The 17,539-nt window shown below is 43.2% G+C and overlaps 1 protein-coding gene and 1 long non-coding RNA gene across 24 annotated transcripts in view; one reads left to right on the top strand and one right to left on the bottom strand.

Moving 5' to 3' along the window:
* The window catches only part of Mical3 (microtubule associated monooxygenase, calponin and LIM domain containing 3), a 213,499-nt gene that overhangs the window by 124,694 nt on the left and 71,266 nt on the right, over positions 1-17,539 (bottom strand). The gene's annotated exons all lie outside the window — the stretch shown is intronic.
* Positions 9,283-11,119, top strand: LOC110347026 (uncharacterized). The gene is made up of 2 exons (XR_002391360.2): positions 9,283-9,575; positions 9,755-11,119. It is a non-coding gene; the product is annotated as an uncharacterized LOC110347026 (long non-coding RNA).

Below are 17,539 nucleotides of genomic sequence, written 5' to 3'. Positions count from 1 at the left end.
CTGCCAATCCACATGGGATGTGTTCTCATTTATGTTTAATTTCTTTCGGTATTGTTTTGTAGTTTTCACTATACAAGTATTTCACCTCCACAGTTCATTCCCAAGTACTTATTTTTTTTACTTTTTTTTTTTTTTTTTTGGTACCGGGGATTAAACTCGGTCCTTGAGCGCGTGCAGCAGGCGGCGAAACCACTGAGCTAAATCCCTGGCCCGTACTTATTCTTTTTGATGCTATTGTAAATGGAATTGTTTTCATAATTTCCTTTGCAGACTGTTAAGTGCTAGCGTACAGAAATGCAACTGATTTTTGTATGTCTACTTTCTATCCTGACACTTTGTTCAATTTCCGTATTAGCTCTATTTTTTTTTTCTTTTGTGATAGAATATCTAGGGTTTTCTACATATGAGACTATATCACCTGTGAACAAAGAAAATTTCACTTATTCCTTTTCAGTGTTTGTTTTTTCTTGTTGTATTGCCCTGACTAAACTTCCAACACTATGTTGAACAGACATGGTGAAAGTAGACATCCTTGCCTTGTTCCTGATTTAAAAAGGGAAAACTTTCGGCTTCATTCTTTTTCTTTTCTTTCTTCTTTTTTGGTACCAGGGATTGAATCCAGGGTCAGGTGCTCTACCGCTGAGCTACATCCTCAGCCCTCAACTTTACTCTTGAGTATGACTTTTGCTGAGGGTTTCATATATGGTTTCCAAATAAAAATTTCAGCAATAAAAGGTGATACTCAGTGTAAATAAATAGCTGATCTATATCACAGAAATAGAGTTCTGACCATTTTTGAAGGAAAGAAAAATGCTTCACAACTTTCTTTGTTCCACTGTAACTTGCCCACTCCATTCCCTCTTTTCCAGAGGGGTGGTAATGGCATGGGGAGGGAAGGACTAAAGGATCAAGATTGCTACCCGTAAGTTTCTGGCACACTTAGTGCTAAACAAGGTAGATATAAACACTCCCTCAGCAATAATAAAGCAGTACTGAACGGTTTCTAGGCATCAAGTCCACACCTTATGTGATCTTTACCAATGCAGGGGAGGTAAAAATCTATTACCTCCATTCTGCAGATGGGAAAACTGCAGCTTGAAGAAGTTTAAAGGTCACAAAGTAAGAAGGAAGTAGTGCAGTCATATTTTAGATCCAGATCTGCCTACTTGGAGCCTAAATCCTCAGCCATTGCCTCTCTTGCCTGCTCGAGAGCTGAAACCTGCAGGTCTGGGAGAGCCAAGTCTGTTGGGACCACAGCTGCCCAGCTAATGGCAAGTATGCAGTCTCAAGGATATTTAGCAAGGACATGCAACATGGGATTCTTTTTCTTCACACGATTTATCACTGCATCAACCCTTTCATAAATGGAAGCAAGAGCAATCTGCTTTCATGGAAATGGTTCCTATTGGCTGCCAAGACACTAAAATAGTCCCAACCCAGGACTTATCAGTCTGCATTCTTTCCCAGGCTCTAGCACCCCAACCATCAGCAACACTATTAAGGTGTCGATTACAAAGTAGTTTCTAATTGACTAGTGCTACTCCACCGTAGGCACTCAGGACAAGAACTCCAGCCTACCTATTCACTACCAAGGGTACACAGCTGAGTTATGATGAGACTGAAAGACTAGGACCTTCCTGAGAACACTGCTCTGACCCAGGCTGAGGGGCAGTGACCAGGGCTCTACCCAGAGAGGATGTGGAGAAATACAGGCAAAGAAGAACCCCAACAAAAGCTTTTTTCTCCACAGGCTCGGCCCTAAGCACCCAGTGCTCAATGAAGTTTTGCTGAATGCAGGACGAACAAGTTAACAATCACCAGGCAGACTCTGGGACTGTGCAGGGAGACCCCGAGGGTCACAGCAGCATAGGGGCTGAGCACACCACGGCTCTGGCAGTCCAAAGGTAAAGACCTCATAAAGATGACTGCAGAGCTCTCAGGAAAAAAATTCAGGGTCCCACAAAGCACTCAGCAATGACACAAGCACACGTCCAGCCCCCCAGCAGAAAACTGGCAGCCAAGACTTCCGAGTGCTGTCCCAGCACACAATTGACAAGAGTTTAACCTGGGACAGAGTCTATGGCTCTCAGCTGTCTACTCTGCCTACTACCACCATCGCAGTCACAAGCACACCAGGGTCGGGGTCGTGGCCAGGGAGCACCTGAAAGATGCCTAGCATAAGCCATCCCACACTTGCCTATCCCAACCACCGAGACACGTGAACAGCTCCAGTGACAAACAATTTTCTATGCTGTGGGGCAGTCTCTGCCATCTTTGAGCAGTTTGAAATGTTAATGTCTCAAAGATTCAATTTTGACACAGAAGACTAAAATCTGCCCAGAGATTTGCACCCAGTGATCCAAACTTTACCTCTTGAAGGAATCCAGAATAAAATTAGTTCCTGTCTCACATGCCATCCTCCCCAGTGTCTACTACCTATATATTCTCCTCAGTGTCTTCTCCTTCTCTCTTTTTTTTTTGGTACCGAGGATCGACCTCGGGTCCTTGCACTTGCGAGGCAGGCAGTGGAACCACTGAGCTAAATCCCTGGCCCTTCTCCTTCTCTTTTGATGTGACTTAGATTCTCCCCATTCTCAGCATTTTTCCACAGGCTCCTATCACTAATCAGTAGCTACAACCATCTCTGCTGCCTTACAGATAACCATCTGCATGCTTAGGGCTGAGCTTGGCCCTGTGGAGAAGAAATACTTGAGATCCGTCTTGTCCTAATAGAGAAGCTACTGGATCCTGTGGCTCTCTAGCCTGCAGATGGCTACATGGACTACCCAGCCTCTGATCCTGTAGGCCTACCTAATAAGTCCCCTTGCATAATAAGAGAACCCTAACCAATACATCTGCCCAGATAGTCCCTCCAGCCACACAGCTTTCGGTACACTAGTACTGTACAGATTGCTGATGGCAAGCAAATATTTATTTCCTCTCTCCTGAACTGGTATCATCAATCATTTATTTGACATTTCTACTAGGTTTTTCACAGGTATCTCAAATTCAATGTATACAAAACTAAGCTCCTGATTCTCACGCTTGGCCCCAACCTGCTTCTTCCTTAGTATTGCACATCTCAGCAAACAGCACTACCACCTACCCAGCTTCGATCTAAACACCCTGGAATTACCCTCATTTCTAATACATCACATATGCAGTTCTTCAGACAATTTCGACGGTTCTATCTTCAAATACAGCACAAATGCAACCACTCCTCACCATCTCTTCTCTACCCCACTCTTCAATGCCACCGTCACCCCTCACTTTAGATAAGTGCAACACTTCCTCCTGCCTCCTCTCCCTATGTCCTACCCCCAGCATATCTTCCACGAAGTGGCCAGAGTATCCACTTAATCATCTGTCAAGTGAGTGATCTGTCTGCCTTACATCATCGTAAGCCCTTCCCACTCTCTCCCTCAGGTGGCACATGGCTGCTGGTTCACATTCTTCAGTCTTTTCTCTCTCTCTACCCTTTTCTGACTGCCTACAGTGGGGAGCACCCTGCTTTCCTTCTCAAATTCAGGGTCCACGTGCTAAAGGTTTGGCTCTCAGCTTGGTGCCATTGGGTGTTGGAGGCTTTAGGAGGCAGAACCCCATGGAAGTCTTCGGGTTATTGGGGCACACCCTTGAAACTCATCTTTCCTCCTTTAAATTGTTTTTCTCAGGTATTTTGTCACAAAGACAAAAAGTTAACATACCATCATCTCAGTCAGTGTAAAAGCAATGCAATGGTCTACAAGGGCCTATAATTATGTTTCACAAATTTTTAGGTCTTAGGACTCCTTTATACACTTAAAAACTGCTGAAGACTCAAAGAGCAATCAATATATTTACTATATGTGAAACTAAACTGAAAAAAATTCTTACTGATTACCTTGCTAAAATAACAATCTATTGCATATTAATATCATTTGCATATTTGACAAAATTAAACACCAATTACTTTCCAGAACAAAAACTCTGTGTGAAGAGTTACACTGTTTTACACTTTTGCAAATCTCTTTAATGTCTGACTTAAGAGGACGGCTATATTCTGGGATCTGCCTCTGCATTCCATTTGTTGCAACACCACACACCACAAGCCTCTAGGAAACACACGAACAAACCAAAGTGGACAAAGAAAAAGCATCATCTCAGTATTTTTATTTGTACCAGGTGTGGTGGTGCATGCCTGTAATCCCAGATGCTGGGAGGCTGAGGCAGGAGAATAAAAAATTTGAGGCCAGCCTGGGCAACTTGGCAAGATCCTGTCCCAAACAAACCATTCAAAAAAAGGCTGTGTTGTAGCTCAGTGTGAAGGCCCTGGGTTTCATCTCCAGTAAAAGGAAGGCAGGAAGGTAGAAAAGCAGGAAGGAAGAAAGCAGGCAGGCAGATGGGTGATGTAGCTCAGTGTGAAAGCCTGGGTTCAATTCCAATACCACAACAATCAAACAAGAAACAAACAAAAACAAGGGCTGGGGATGTAGTGGTAGTGATGGCCTCACATGTGTGGAAAGTTCAATCCCCAGGACAACAGTAACAGCAAAAATGTTTTGAACTGTGGATACACTTAAAAAGTCTCAGGGAGCCTCTCTGAGATTCGCACCCTACACACTTCAGCCTTCACTTCCTTCACCTCCCTCCCTACTGCTGACCTGACTCCTGCCTGGCAGCACACCAGCCTCCTGGCTGCTCTTCACACACTTCAGCCTTGGCACTGTTGCTCCTTTTGTCTAAAAATTCTCTCCCCCAGATCCATTTACTCTTTCAAAAAACTATCACTGAGCATCTATTATGTGTCAAGCATTTTCCTAGTCTCTAGAAATAATATAGCAGTTAACACAGGGAAAAAACCTTGCCTCCCAGCGGGTGAGCCCTGTTAATACAGCTGCTGAGTGTCCTCGAATGTCCACTTCTTAATGCAGACCTCTCTGACCAGTGGTTAGGACTTCAGCTCCCAGGCAGGGTCTGCAGCTCAATGGTAAAGTCATACTCAGCCCTGGGAGCACCCAACATACAAACAAAAACCCTTCCCAACAACAAGAACAACGACAAAATACTTCCCTTCTTTCCTTGGTTTTCTCTGAAGTACTTAACACACTTGGGACACTATACATGGTACTTATTTTTGCTCTCTACCCCTTGCAGGCCCCATGAAGGTAAGGATTTTGCCACTTTGTTCACTGAGAGCCATTGTACCTAGACAGTTCCTGATCCCCAGCAGCTGAACAGTAAGTAGCACTCTAGTGAATGGATGGGCAGATAGATGAACTTCTCCAGCTCGCTCGGGTGTTTGGGGATTGAGACAGAATTCTTTGAGGCCAAGAAACAGATGTCATAGTAAATGAAAATGGGCCAAGCACTTTTAGGGCAGTGCCACCTGGGAGGAGTACACAGAGATCCAGGAATCCTATAAGGGGAACCTGCTGCCCAAGGGGGAAGGTGTTCCTCTGGTTCTATAAAGCCCTTTCCTTTATCCATGACCACAGCTGCCCTGGACCTGCCTTACACAGGCTCAGGCCTTGCTCTTGCATGAGGAGAGCAGGACAGGAGCCAGGCCTGGAGGCAGCTCTGTTTCAACAGCCAAATAGTTTCACAGTAACTGTCCCCTATAAAAGGAAATTGGTTTCTAGAAAAGAATGGTGGCATCAGTGTCGCGTGAAATGTTATACAACAGCCCCCAGCCCCCAGGGAGATAAGTGAAGGACTTGTACTATTTCTGATTTCTGTGAGAGTTTTTAAAATCTGTGTCAGAAAACTATGAAGCTGTCATGAGCCCAGGGTGTCTCAATGGCAGCACTTCTTCATTCAAGCCAAGATGACAAAGAGGATCCAAAGGGTTATTGTGCCCCCCACAATTCACCAGCTTCAGATAAGGCCACCCAGAGACAGGGTGGAGGTGGGGAGGCAAATGAGATAGAAAGCTAGACACCAGAAACACCAGCCTCCAAGCAGAACATGGATGGGACAAAAACAGCTTTCTACACTGCTGGAGATAAAAGTCACAGACAGGCCAGGCAATAGGGCTCTACCTGCACCATCATCTCCATCCACAGTGGGGCCTCCATACTGCCCAGCAGTCCTTTCATGGAGCCCCTACTGGTTTCTCCAAGACTGGTTCTGTGCCTCAGGTCATCTGCTCCATGCCCAACCCCATTCCACTTTCAAATGACCTTTAACATGGTAGAGAACTATTCTTAGAGATATTACGGGTCCTTCACTTACCACTTGGGGAGGTGGGCTGGGGGCTTCCTGTTCTTCAACTTTGATACCTACCTACTTCTGCTGCCTCAGAGAAGCCTTCCAGCTGTCAAAGAATGTCCAACTCCCCCTCTCTGATCTCTGAATCTGCCTCCCTCATCTTAACCACTTTTCAGTGGACAGTTGAGTGGCATCAAGTACATTTGCATGTTACACAGTCGTCACCATCTGTCATACATTTCTTCTCGCTAGCACATTCCTTCCCCTTTGTCCTTTTAATGTGCCAAAGTCTGACATCTTTAAACACACATGGGTGCTCACACAGACACTCACAAAGCCCTTACCCTGCATCCCTTCAAGGTACTGTGCTTCCTGAAAGATGGTGGACCAAGTCTGCTCCTCAGTCATCATCTTTAACCTCCCAGTGATCCTTTTCTTTTCACTCCCTTTCCAATCTGGTTTCTGTCTCCATCACTCCACTGAGGTTGACTACGGCTTCTAAAAAAGGCTCAGTCCTTGTCTCACTTGTTCCCCTTCTTTGGCTCTTACTGGAAACTCCTGCCATCTGCACTACGAGACTCGCCTTCTGCTTCTCCTTACTGTTCTCATCACTCTCTGAGGCTCTCAAATGGCTCCAGTTCTTTCATCTACTGCTCTTTCAAAAAATGGGATTTTCCTCCTTCTGACCTTGCTCCTGTGATCCAAATGCTACTAAACATCTCCATCCACATATCCCACAGGAACCCGAAGATGAGCAAGTCCCAAACTGAACACTTCTGTTCTCTTCTCCCAGCTCCTGCGGACAGCCAAATACCACCACTCACCAAGTGGAAATATGGAGTCATCTCAGACCCTTCTCTGTTCTTTACGCTCTCAATCTAATCTACTGTTTCTAACCTTCTAGGACCTCGATTTCACGGAGTTCATCTCTCTACCATTCCCTTGGTGGAAGCATCAAGATTGCTAGCTTAGACTATCAAAACAGCCCCTTATCTTGCACCCTTTCCAATCCATCACCCACCTGAGTGCCAGAGTATTCTTTCTTAAGAGCAAATTTGATCCCCCATTTCAGTCCTCCATGATTTTAGGAAATAATCCAAATGCTCGACAAGGCTCCAAAGGGCCATTAAGATCTAACACCAGGGCCGGGGATTAGCTCAGTGATTATGCCACCTGCCTCGCAAGTGCAAGGATCCAAGTTCAATCCCTGGTACCAAAAAAAGAAAGAAAGAAAAATTCAACTTCTTAAAAAAAAGATCTAGCACCAGCCTTATTTTCTACACTTCTGAGGCAAACCATTTTCTGCTGGGCATGGTAGCACACACCTGTAATCCCAGCGCTCAGGAGGCTGAGGCAGGAGGATCACTACAAATTTGAGACCCCCTTGGGCTACATATGTAGTGAGTTCAAGGTCATTCTGCAATACACAGCAAGATCTTGTCTTTAAAAAAAATTTTTCTTTTCTTTAGCCATATTCCCTGGGAGCCTCCTTATCTTTGCTCACAGTGTTCCCCTTGGTCTTATGTGCCCCTCTTGCTTGTCTACTAGAGACCCCTCCTCATCATTCCAGGGTTCAGAGCCGACTCCACCTTCCCATAGTTAACTACTTCTCCCTGTGTTCTCTTTCTCCTTGGTGCACTCCTCCCTTTCAATACTCAACCCCTAGTTCTGAAACTCACCCTTGTCCATCTGCCCACAAGCTTGTGTGGCTCTCACTAGCAGGAAGAAGAGTTTGTGTTCATTCACACCCTCAGTGTAGATGCTGGTAGAAAAGCTGGTACTAAGTATAGCAGGTAACAGGAAAGAAGGAAAACGAAAAAGAAAGGCCTGTTTGGGCCACATTGTCTAATGTCACAGAACTATAAAAAAGGAGGAAAGGTATTTACATGATGATTAGTGTACTATTAACTTGCTAGTTAAGAAGGTGAGAAAAGGGGGAGAAAGTAGACAAAGTTGAGTTTGTAAGGCAGTGATGGTGAACGTTTTAGAGACTGAGTCCCCAGACTGTAGCCCAAAATCCACTTATTTATCACAAAGTGCCAACACTGCAATTAAACCTCAATACTGAAGTTTTAGTTTACAAAAAACAATTAACATTAACATCTTTTATCTTAAAAGAGCTTTTAATGATACAAACAGCTTTTTTTTTTGGTACCAGGGATCGAACTCGGGACCTTGTGCTTGCGAGGCAGGTGGCAGAACCACTGAGCTAAATAAATCCCCGGCCCCACAAACAGCTTTTTATTGAAAGGTTGAAGTCTGCATTTGGCCGCCTTTGCAGAATTAATGTGACCTCACTGTTGTGTGCATGCTGATAATCTGTCCAAGCCTGGCTGGGGAGAGAGCTCTGTGTGTCCTTTCCCCACCACTGTCCTAAGGCTCTCCTAATTATAAAAGGGCTGTTGTTCTCAGTTCACACTCCAGGAAGGTATTTACCTTTTTCAGATATCGGAGGCTACCTAAGGCACTGGTACTGTGAGTCTGAAGTGCCCAAGAGTGAGGCGCTTTAAGGGGAAGCCTCACCAGAGGACCCACAGGCTTCTCAGAGGCAGAAATGGTGAAGAAAGGAGAGAAAGTGAGTCTAAGTAAACACTCTGGGAAGGCTGGCGGCTAACAAAGGAAGGGCCTTTGCTCTCTCCCCAACCAGGTAGCTGTGTGCTCCCCTCCTCACCCTATCCTCCAGGTACTAAGAAAAGGGACTAGATCTCTATCTGGCCTCCAGGCTACATCCAATGGGCAATGGGAACTAGGTAGCTCTCAGGCCTACTCTGCATTTTTCCAACCATATTCAGGAAGAAATCTCAGTTTTTCTCTCCGAAGCAGAAATAAACCTATAAGGCTAAAGTGAATCTAGCTCAGTGGAATGTACCTCCCTTTCCAGTTAGTTTAAGGACTTTGGCATAACTTCCTCTGGATCAAGTGCCTCTCAAGGCCTAACCTCACACTAATTCCTGCTGAGCTGGGATGCTGCCCTCGATCACTCCCACAGCAACACCCCTGACTCCTTCACAGGGCAAGGAGGCTCATTTGGCTGGAAATGAGACATTTTAAAGGAAAGGGAGTGACAACAAGATTTTTCCTTATGCTTAAGCATATTGCAAATTCCCTAAACTATACTCTGGCAGGGTCTTAAAAGTCCACACCTTATAACTTCTCCCTTGTTACATTACCCCCTGCCCTGGGGATGACCCCCACCCCCAGCCCGCTCAAGGGCATACTGAAGTACAGCCAAAACTTTAACTTCTTTTCTCTCAAAGACCAACTGCCAAAAACCAACTGCCACGACCTCTTGGGCTCCAAAATTCCAACTGCTCCAGGCTCAAAGCCAAAAAGCTACCAGGGTTTTTCTACAGAAGATGTAAATCTTCACTCAATTCAGCACCAATGAGGTTAGAGAACGCAGACCAAAGAAGGCCTACAGGCTAAATTCCACATCTACCCTGCCGTAAAATGCCAACACCTGATGGCCAAGAGGCCTGGCACCCCTTCAGGCTGGCAGCAATTTCCAGGTACAGGTAGCACTCTGCTCACCACCTGACTTTCTAAAATCCTGTCCAACTTCTTGCAGGCACAGGACTACTGCTAATTGACCTCCTGGCTCGGGAAGATAAAGGCTTTGGCTTGGTTCATGAACTGAGAGCTAAAATCTGAGAAAACCCAAATGCTCCCTAGGGTATGTTAGAAAGTGTTACTTACTGCTGTGACCCTTCGCCAATTGTCCCGTAGGCAAGACTCATTCCAAGGAAGCCATCCTTAGAGGAAAGCAAACAAAGATGCCCCCTGCCCACTCATAAGCTGCTGTACCTGTAGCCAAGCACCACCACACTCTAAGCATGACCAAGCTGATCCAGGTGCTCCTCACTCCTCAGCTCCAGGTCATCCACAGGCTAAACAGACCACATTTAGAAATACTGCTTGCTTGGGGGCAGGGAAGAGAGAAGTCAATCCTTTCAACTCAAACATCTGATCCAGACACTGCACACTAGAGACAAAAAGACTTCGATCTGGTATTCCAGAAGACATCTGAGCAGAGGCCTGAGCACCTCCTTCACAGGATAAGGGCAGCAGGAATTCAGCACCTCACCAGGGGATGACCTGAGTACAGCTCTTTCTGTCCTCTGCCTGCCTTCCCATTCCATGCTGGGCTTCCATCCCAGTTAACAAGAGCCAATCTGTTTACTAAGAACCTAGCAGGTGACAAGAGCAAGCTTACAATAGTGAAGACAAGGGCCTTGTCATCAAAGGAGCTTATGGCTCCTCAAGAGTGGTGAATGCCATTGCCATGCAACTGACTGAGAGGCATCAGCAGTGAAGGTAGGAAAAAAAGTTACTTTACTTTCAGTCACCTAGGGAATTTGGGAAGAAAGCAGTCAGAGGAGGGCAGAGAAACTGTACAGTACACAGTCCACTGAAATCACAACTTAACCACAGGACGACTGCTCCTCTTCTATTTGAGAAAGACTAAACTGGGAGATTTTAATTTCACAAAAATTCCCTGCTTACCTATAACCTGGGTGTTAACAAAGCAATAAATCTGACCATACAGCAGGGGTAAAAGAGTCATGGGATCTGAATCTACCACAAACTAGGCACCTGGCCTCTGGACCCTGTGGTGTCTGGGCTTCTCACCACGCCTGTCTGTCTGCAAACAGAAAAGGGTGTGGCTTACTCGTACTCAGTACTCCAACCTTGATACAAACTAGACCCTGGGAACCAAGCAGGGTAGAGGAAAAACACACCGCGCCTGATTCCCGACAGCAGAACCTCTGCGTCAAAGTCTTCTACTAAGGTGCAACTTACAATATCATTTGACTATTTCGAGTGTGCAAATCAGTTATTTTTGCTAAATCTGCCAAGTTGTGTAACCATCATCATAATCTAGTTTTAAAACATTTCCATCACCCTGGAGAGAATTTAAAACATTTTAAAAATTTTTATCAGCATATGCTTGTAGTACATAATGATTACATTCATTATGGGGAGTTGGTACATGTATATAACACGTCTTAATTCTTTGTACTTCCCCTTCTGGAGGGTACTTTAGATGTAATGGCTCAGAGAGGTTTAGGAGGCTGAAGGATGTTAAGAAAAGTTAGTATTCACTTGTTGCCGTCAATTCAGCAACATAAAGGGAACTCGGAGCAGGTCCAAGAAAGCTGAAGCCGCAGCTGTCTTGCCTGGGCAGGAAAAGTTCACACATTTAAAAAAATTAACTATTGTTGAGAACAGTGCTTCCCAAGGGAAAATGAAGGATCCCTTGGCCTATGTTTTCCCAGCAATGCTCAGGTAGTTCCAGAAGTCTCTCCACCACAACGGGCCTTCAGTACTAGAGCCAGGGATCAAGTGCAGGTGAGTAAAAGCCCAAAATGGGCACTGTCCCATCTTCCTGACAGCTGTCTGCTTTCAGACACAGTGAGAGCAATAGGCTACAGACCTCAAACCTACTAATTTGCTACATCACTCATCAAAGAAATGAAATGAAATTTATGGAAAGTGCTTTGACCTTGAAAACAAACACATAGGCATCTTAGTTGACAGTACTCACAGAACTGTAAAGTTTTACAGATGTCTTGTATCCTGCAATTGAGCTCGGCAAAGCTCTCAATTTGTCTTCATAGGTAAAGCAAACCAATGAAGGGAAAGTAGAATTAACAAATCAGAAATAGGTAGAGGAATAAAGGTCTAATACAATTGGATTGCTTAGAAATGAGCACTCTGCCCTGACTCTAAAACACACACCTTCAGCACTCTGACACACGCACCCTCCTGTACACAGTCTGGTTTGGAAAAGGAATAGTCCCAGGGAGAAGTATGAATCCATTAAGAGCAACCAAAAAGCCAGTCTGGCAAAGGACAAAAGACCATACAGCTTGGTGGGGGTGTAGCTCAGTGGCACAGCTTAACTCCCTTCTCCTGGTTCTTCTCCAGATGTGCTTTCAACTTCTTAGGTCACATTCATGAACAATAAGGACTCCCAGGGTCTATCCTTGGTCGTCTTTCCTTTTGTTCCCTTCTAGTACCATCTTTGTACCTCTCCATTGGACATCTCCATCAGAATATGTCAGGGTGCCCCCAAATCAAGCCACTCAAAACAGGACTCTGCATCCTCCTCCAAACTTATCCTTGTCCCTGAATGGCAATGCCTGTGAAACTGTCATTCAGCCTGCCAGAATTCTAGGTATCACCCTCCACCTCTCCCTTACTTCCTGTTGCTAAAGGAGGGGAAGGACAACTATCCTCTGTTAATAAGTACTGTGGCCGGGCGTGGTGGTGCACACCTGTGATCCCAGCACTCAGGAGGCTGAGGCAGGAGGATCACAGAGAGTTTGAAGCCAGCCTGGGTTACACAGTGAGTTCTGGGGCACCCTGAATTACAGCCTGAATTTTTTGAGACTGTCTCAAAAAAACAAAAAACAAAAACAAACAAACAAACAAATTACTGTGGGAAAGCAGGTCAGCATAGGGTATAGTCTCATTTGTTTTTCTTCAATTTCTCTCCCCTATATTCCTTCCTTTCTAACCCCATTGCCTTATACTCCATTATCTCTACCTGGACTCTTGTATCAATTTCCTAAATGTATACCCTTCTCCAAAGTGTTTTTAGTTGGTTTGTGTGGGGTATTTTTGTTTGTTTTTTGTATTAAATTCTATTATTGGTACATTGTAGGTATACAACACAGTTACATTTCTCATTGGGAATTGTACCTTTACATGATGCATCTTGGTTCTTATTGTTTCCCCATTCCTAGCCCTCCCTTCACGCCCTCCACCCTTCCCTATTTACAAAGACTTTATTTCCATTTTTTCCATTTCTCAGCATTTTTCCTTTCCCTTCTTTCCTTTCCCCTGCCCCTCCCACTACCCCTACCCCTTTGGACCTTTTCTTCCTATTTTACATTATTGATTATTCATTCTAATCATTGGTACATTTTAGGTATACAATATAATGACATTCATCATTGGAAATTTGCACCTTTACATAGTCTCTCTTGGTTCTTGTTTTTCACCCTTGCCCAGCCCTCCCTTCAACCCCTCCAGCCCTATTTACAAAAATTTTGTTCCTATTTTTCCATTTTCTCATATTAATCCCATTCCCTTCTATCCTTTCCCTTAGCCCTCCCACTTCCTTCCCCTTTGCCCCTTTTCTTCCCATTTCACATGACCTATTATACATTTAGTCCTTATTTACACTTTCAGTTTCTCACACCAGAGAAACTATTCGGTATTTACACATGTGTGTCCTATTTATTTCACTTAAGAGTATTGCCTCAATGTGCATCCACTTAGCTATAAATATCTCTAATTTCTCATTTTTTATGGCTGAGTAGTACTCCATTTTATAAAAAAAACACATTTTCTTTATCCAGTCTCCAGTTGATGGGCATTTGGGCTGTTTCCAAGTTTTAGCTATTACAAACTGTGCTGCTATGAACATGGGTGCACACATATCACTGTGGTATGATTCTTTTAATTCTTTGGGGAAGATTCCCAGCAGTGGAATAGCGGGGTCAAATGGGATTTCCTAGTTCTTTGAGGTATCTCCATACTGATTTCCACAGTGGTTGCACCAGTCTACACTCCCACCAGCAGTGGAGCAGGGTTCCTCTTTCCCCACAGCCCCACAAGCATTTGTTATTGGTTGATTTCATGATAGCAGCCATTCTTTCTGGAGTGAAGTGGAATCTCAGCATTGTTTTCATTTGCATCTCTCGAATGACCAGTGATGTTGAACATTTTTTCATGTATTTATTTGCTATTTCTACTTCTTTGTCTGAGAAATGTCTGTTCATTTCAGATGCCCATTTTTGGATTGGGTCTTTAAATTTGGGAGGTCTGATCTTTTTAAGTTCTTTATAGATTCGAGATAGTAGACCTTTGTCTGAGGAAGAGCAGGTGAAGATTTTTTTCCCACATTGTGGATTGTCTCTTCACACTGCTGGTGGTTTCTCTTGCTGTGCAGAAGCTTTTTAATAAGAAGAGATCCCATTTGTTGATTGTTTGTGCTAGTTCATGGGCAACTGAGGTTTTGTTCATAAAATCTTTTCCTACACTGATGTCTTCAAGGCTTCTACCTAACCTCTGTTCCAACTGGTTCAGAGTTTCTATTTTAATATTTAGATCTTTAATCCATTTTGATTTTAGTTTAGTGCATGGTGAGAGATACAGCTCTAGTTTTAATCTTTGGCAAGTTGAAGCCCAATTTTTCCAGCACCATTTATTAAAGAGGCTATCTTTCCTCCAGTGAGGGTGTTTGGCTCCTTTGTCGAATATGAGATGGCTGAGTGTGTCTGGCGTTGTTTCTGCATCTTCTAATCTGTTCCACTGGTCCTCAAGTCTGTTTCTTTGCCAGTACCATGCTGTTTTTATCACAGTAGCTTTGTACTATAGTTGCAGATTGGGGATTGTGATAACCCCTGCCATGTCTCTGTTACCTAGAATAGCTTTTGCTATTCTGGGTCTCTTCTTGTTCCAAATGAATTTTTGGATTGTTTTCTCGAGGTCTATGAAGTATGCTGCTGGGATCTCAATTGGAATTGCACTAAATCTATACAGCAGTTTTGGAAGTATGGCCATTTTCACTATATTAATCCTTCCTACCCAGGAGCAGGGGATGTCTGTCCATTTTCTGATATCATCTTCAATCTCTCTTTTCAGAGTGCCATAGTTTTCAGAGAAGAGGTCTTTGATTTCTTTCGTTAGGATGATTCCTAGGTATTTCAGTTTTTTGGATGCTATTGTGAAAGGAAGTATTTGCCCTATTTCTCTCTCAATGAGTCTGTCGTTTGTGTAGAGGAAAGCTATTGATTTTTGTGTGTTGGCCTTGTAACCAGCTACTTGACTGATTTTGGTTATTAAATCTAGAAGACTTTCGGTGGAGTTCTTGGGGTTTTCTATATACAGTATCATGTCATCTGCAAATAATGACAATTTGACTTCTTCATTTCCTATCTTTATTCCTTTTATTTCTTTCTCTTGTCTAATTGCCATGGACATCCTTGTCTTGTTCCTGATTTTAGTGTGAAGGATTTCAGTTTTTGACCATTTAGTATGATATTGGCTGTTGGTTTTTCATAGATGGCTTCTATCAGTTTGAGGGAGAGACCATCTATTCCAATTTTTTGTAGGGTTTTTATCATAAATGCATGTTGGATTTTGTCAAATGCTTTTTCTGCATCTATGGAGATAATCATATGGTTTTTGTCATTGGCTCTATTGATATAGTGTATTACATTAATTGATTTTCGTATATTGAACCATCCCTGCATCCCTGGGATGAATCCCACTTGATCAGGGTGTATGATCTTCTTGATGATCTTCCGCATTCTGTTTGCCAGTATCTTATTAAGGATTTTTGCATCTATGTTCATTAGTGAGATTGGCCTATAGTTCTCTTTTTCAGCTGGGTCTTCCTCTGCTTTGGGGATCAAGGTGATGCTTGCTTCCAGGAATGAATTTGGGAGTATTGCTTCCCTTTCAATTTCATTGAAGAGTTTAAACAGTAGCGGCAGCAGTTCCTCTCTAAATGTCTTGTAGAATTCAGCAGTGAAGCCATCAGGGCCCGGGCTTTTCTTAGTTGATAAGTTTTTAATTACGTTTTCAATTTCATTGGTTGATATTGGGTTGTTCAGAATTTTTAGGTCTTCTTCATTCAACTTCGGTAATTCATATGTATCTAGGAATCTGTCCATTTCTTCTGTGTTGTCCATCTCATTGGCGTATAGGTTCTGGAAGTAGGTATTGATGATCCTCTGGATTTCTGCTGGGTCTGTTGTAGTTTCACCCTTTTCATTCCTAATTGCATGGATTTGGGCCTTTTCTTTCCTTTTTCTGACAAGGTTGGCTAAAGGTTTATCAATTTTGTTGATTCTTTCAAAGGACCAACTCTTGGCTTCATTGATTTTTTGTATCATTCTCTTAGTCTCCATTGCATTGATTTCTCCTCTGATCTTTATAATTTCTTCCCTTGTATGAGCTTTGGGGTTGTCCTGCTCTTCTTTTTCTAGAAGCTTGAGGTTCAGCATCAGGTTGTTTAATTGAGCTCGTTCTGTTTTCCTAATATGCGTATTCACTGCTATGAATTTCCCTCGTAAGACTGCTTTCATTGTGTCCCATAGATTCCGATATGTTGTATTGTCATTGTCATTTAATTGAAGGAACTGTCTGATTTCTTCTTTAATTTCCTCTGTGACCCATTGGTTATTCAGAAGTGTGTTGTTCAATTTCCACGTGTTTATGAAATTTTTCCAGTTTCTTTTGCTATGGATCTCCAATTTCATCGCACTATGGTCTGACAATATACAGGGGATAACTTCAATTTCTTTGCACTTACTTAAACATGTTCTATGTGTGAGTATGTGGTCTATTTTGGAGAATGACCCATGTGCAGCTGAGAAGAATGTGTATTCTGATTTTGTGGGGTGGAAGACTCTGTAAACATCTGTTAAGTTCATTTGTTCAAGAGTTCGATTGAGTTCTAGTATTTCATTACTTATTTTTAGTCTCGTTGATCTATCTGTGCCAGTGGGGTGTTGAGGTCCCCCACTACAATTGTATTAGTGCATATATGGCTTTTCATGTCCGTTAGTATTTGTTTTATATAGTTGGGTGCACTAGTGTTTGGTGCATAGATATTTATGATTGTCATCTCTTCCTCTTGGATTATTCCCTTTACAAGGATGTAGTGTCCTTCTTCATCTCTCTTAATCAGTGTTGGTTTGAAATCTACTTGATCTGCCAAGAGGATAGCTACTCCTGCTTTTTTTCAGGTTCCTGTCGCATGCAGTATTGTTTTCCACCCTTTAACTTTCAGTCTATGAGTTTCTTTTTGAATTAAGTGTGTTTCTTGTATGCAGCATATTGTTGGATTTTGCTTCTTGACCCATTCTGCCAGTCTATTTCTTTTGATTGGTGAATTGAGATCATTAACGTTGATGGTTATAACTGAAACGTATTGACTTGTCATTGCCATGACTTTTTCTTTTTGTTGGGTTCTCCCCCTTTATATTTAATTTCTTGTCATGCCAGATGGATTCATTCTGCTTTGCTTCCTGGGGTTGTGATCCTCAATGTCTGTTCCTAGGCTATTGTGTAAAATTCTTTGGCATGCTGGTTTGGTATTCACGATGTTCCTAAGGTGCTCTTTGTCATGAAAGTATCTTATTTCTCCATCCATTTTGAAAGATTGTTTTGCAGGGTACATCAATCTGGGCTGGAGGCTGTTTTCTTTTAGGGCTTGGAATATGTCACTCCAAGCTCTTCTTGCCTTGATGGTTTGTGTTGAGAAGTTTGCTGTGATTCTGATGGGCTTTCCTTTGTATGTGATTTGTTTCTTTTCTTTGACTGCTTGGAGAAC

The sequence above is a fragment of the Heterocephalus glaber genome, unplaced genomic scaffold, assembly GCF_053883595.1.
Source record: "Heterocephalus glaber isolate CG9 unplaced genomic scaffold, H.glaber_assembly_v1.0 deba00000281, whole genome shotgun sequence".
Lineage (NCBI taxonomy): Eukaryota > Metazoa > Chordata > Mammalia > Rodentia > Bathyergidae > Heterocephalus > Heterocephalus glaber.
This window is presented reverse-complemented; position numbering and strand designations above follow the sequence as displayed.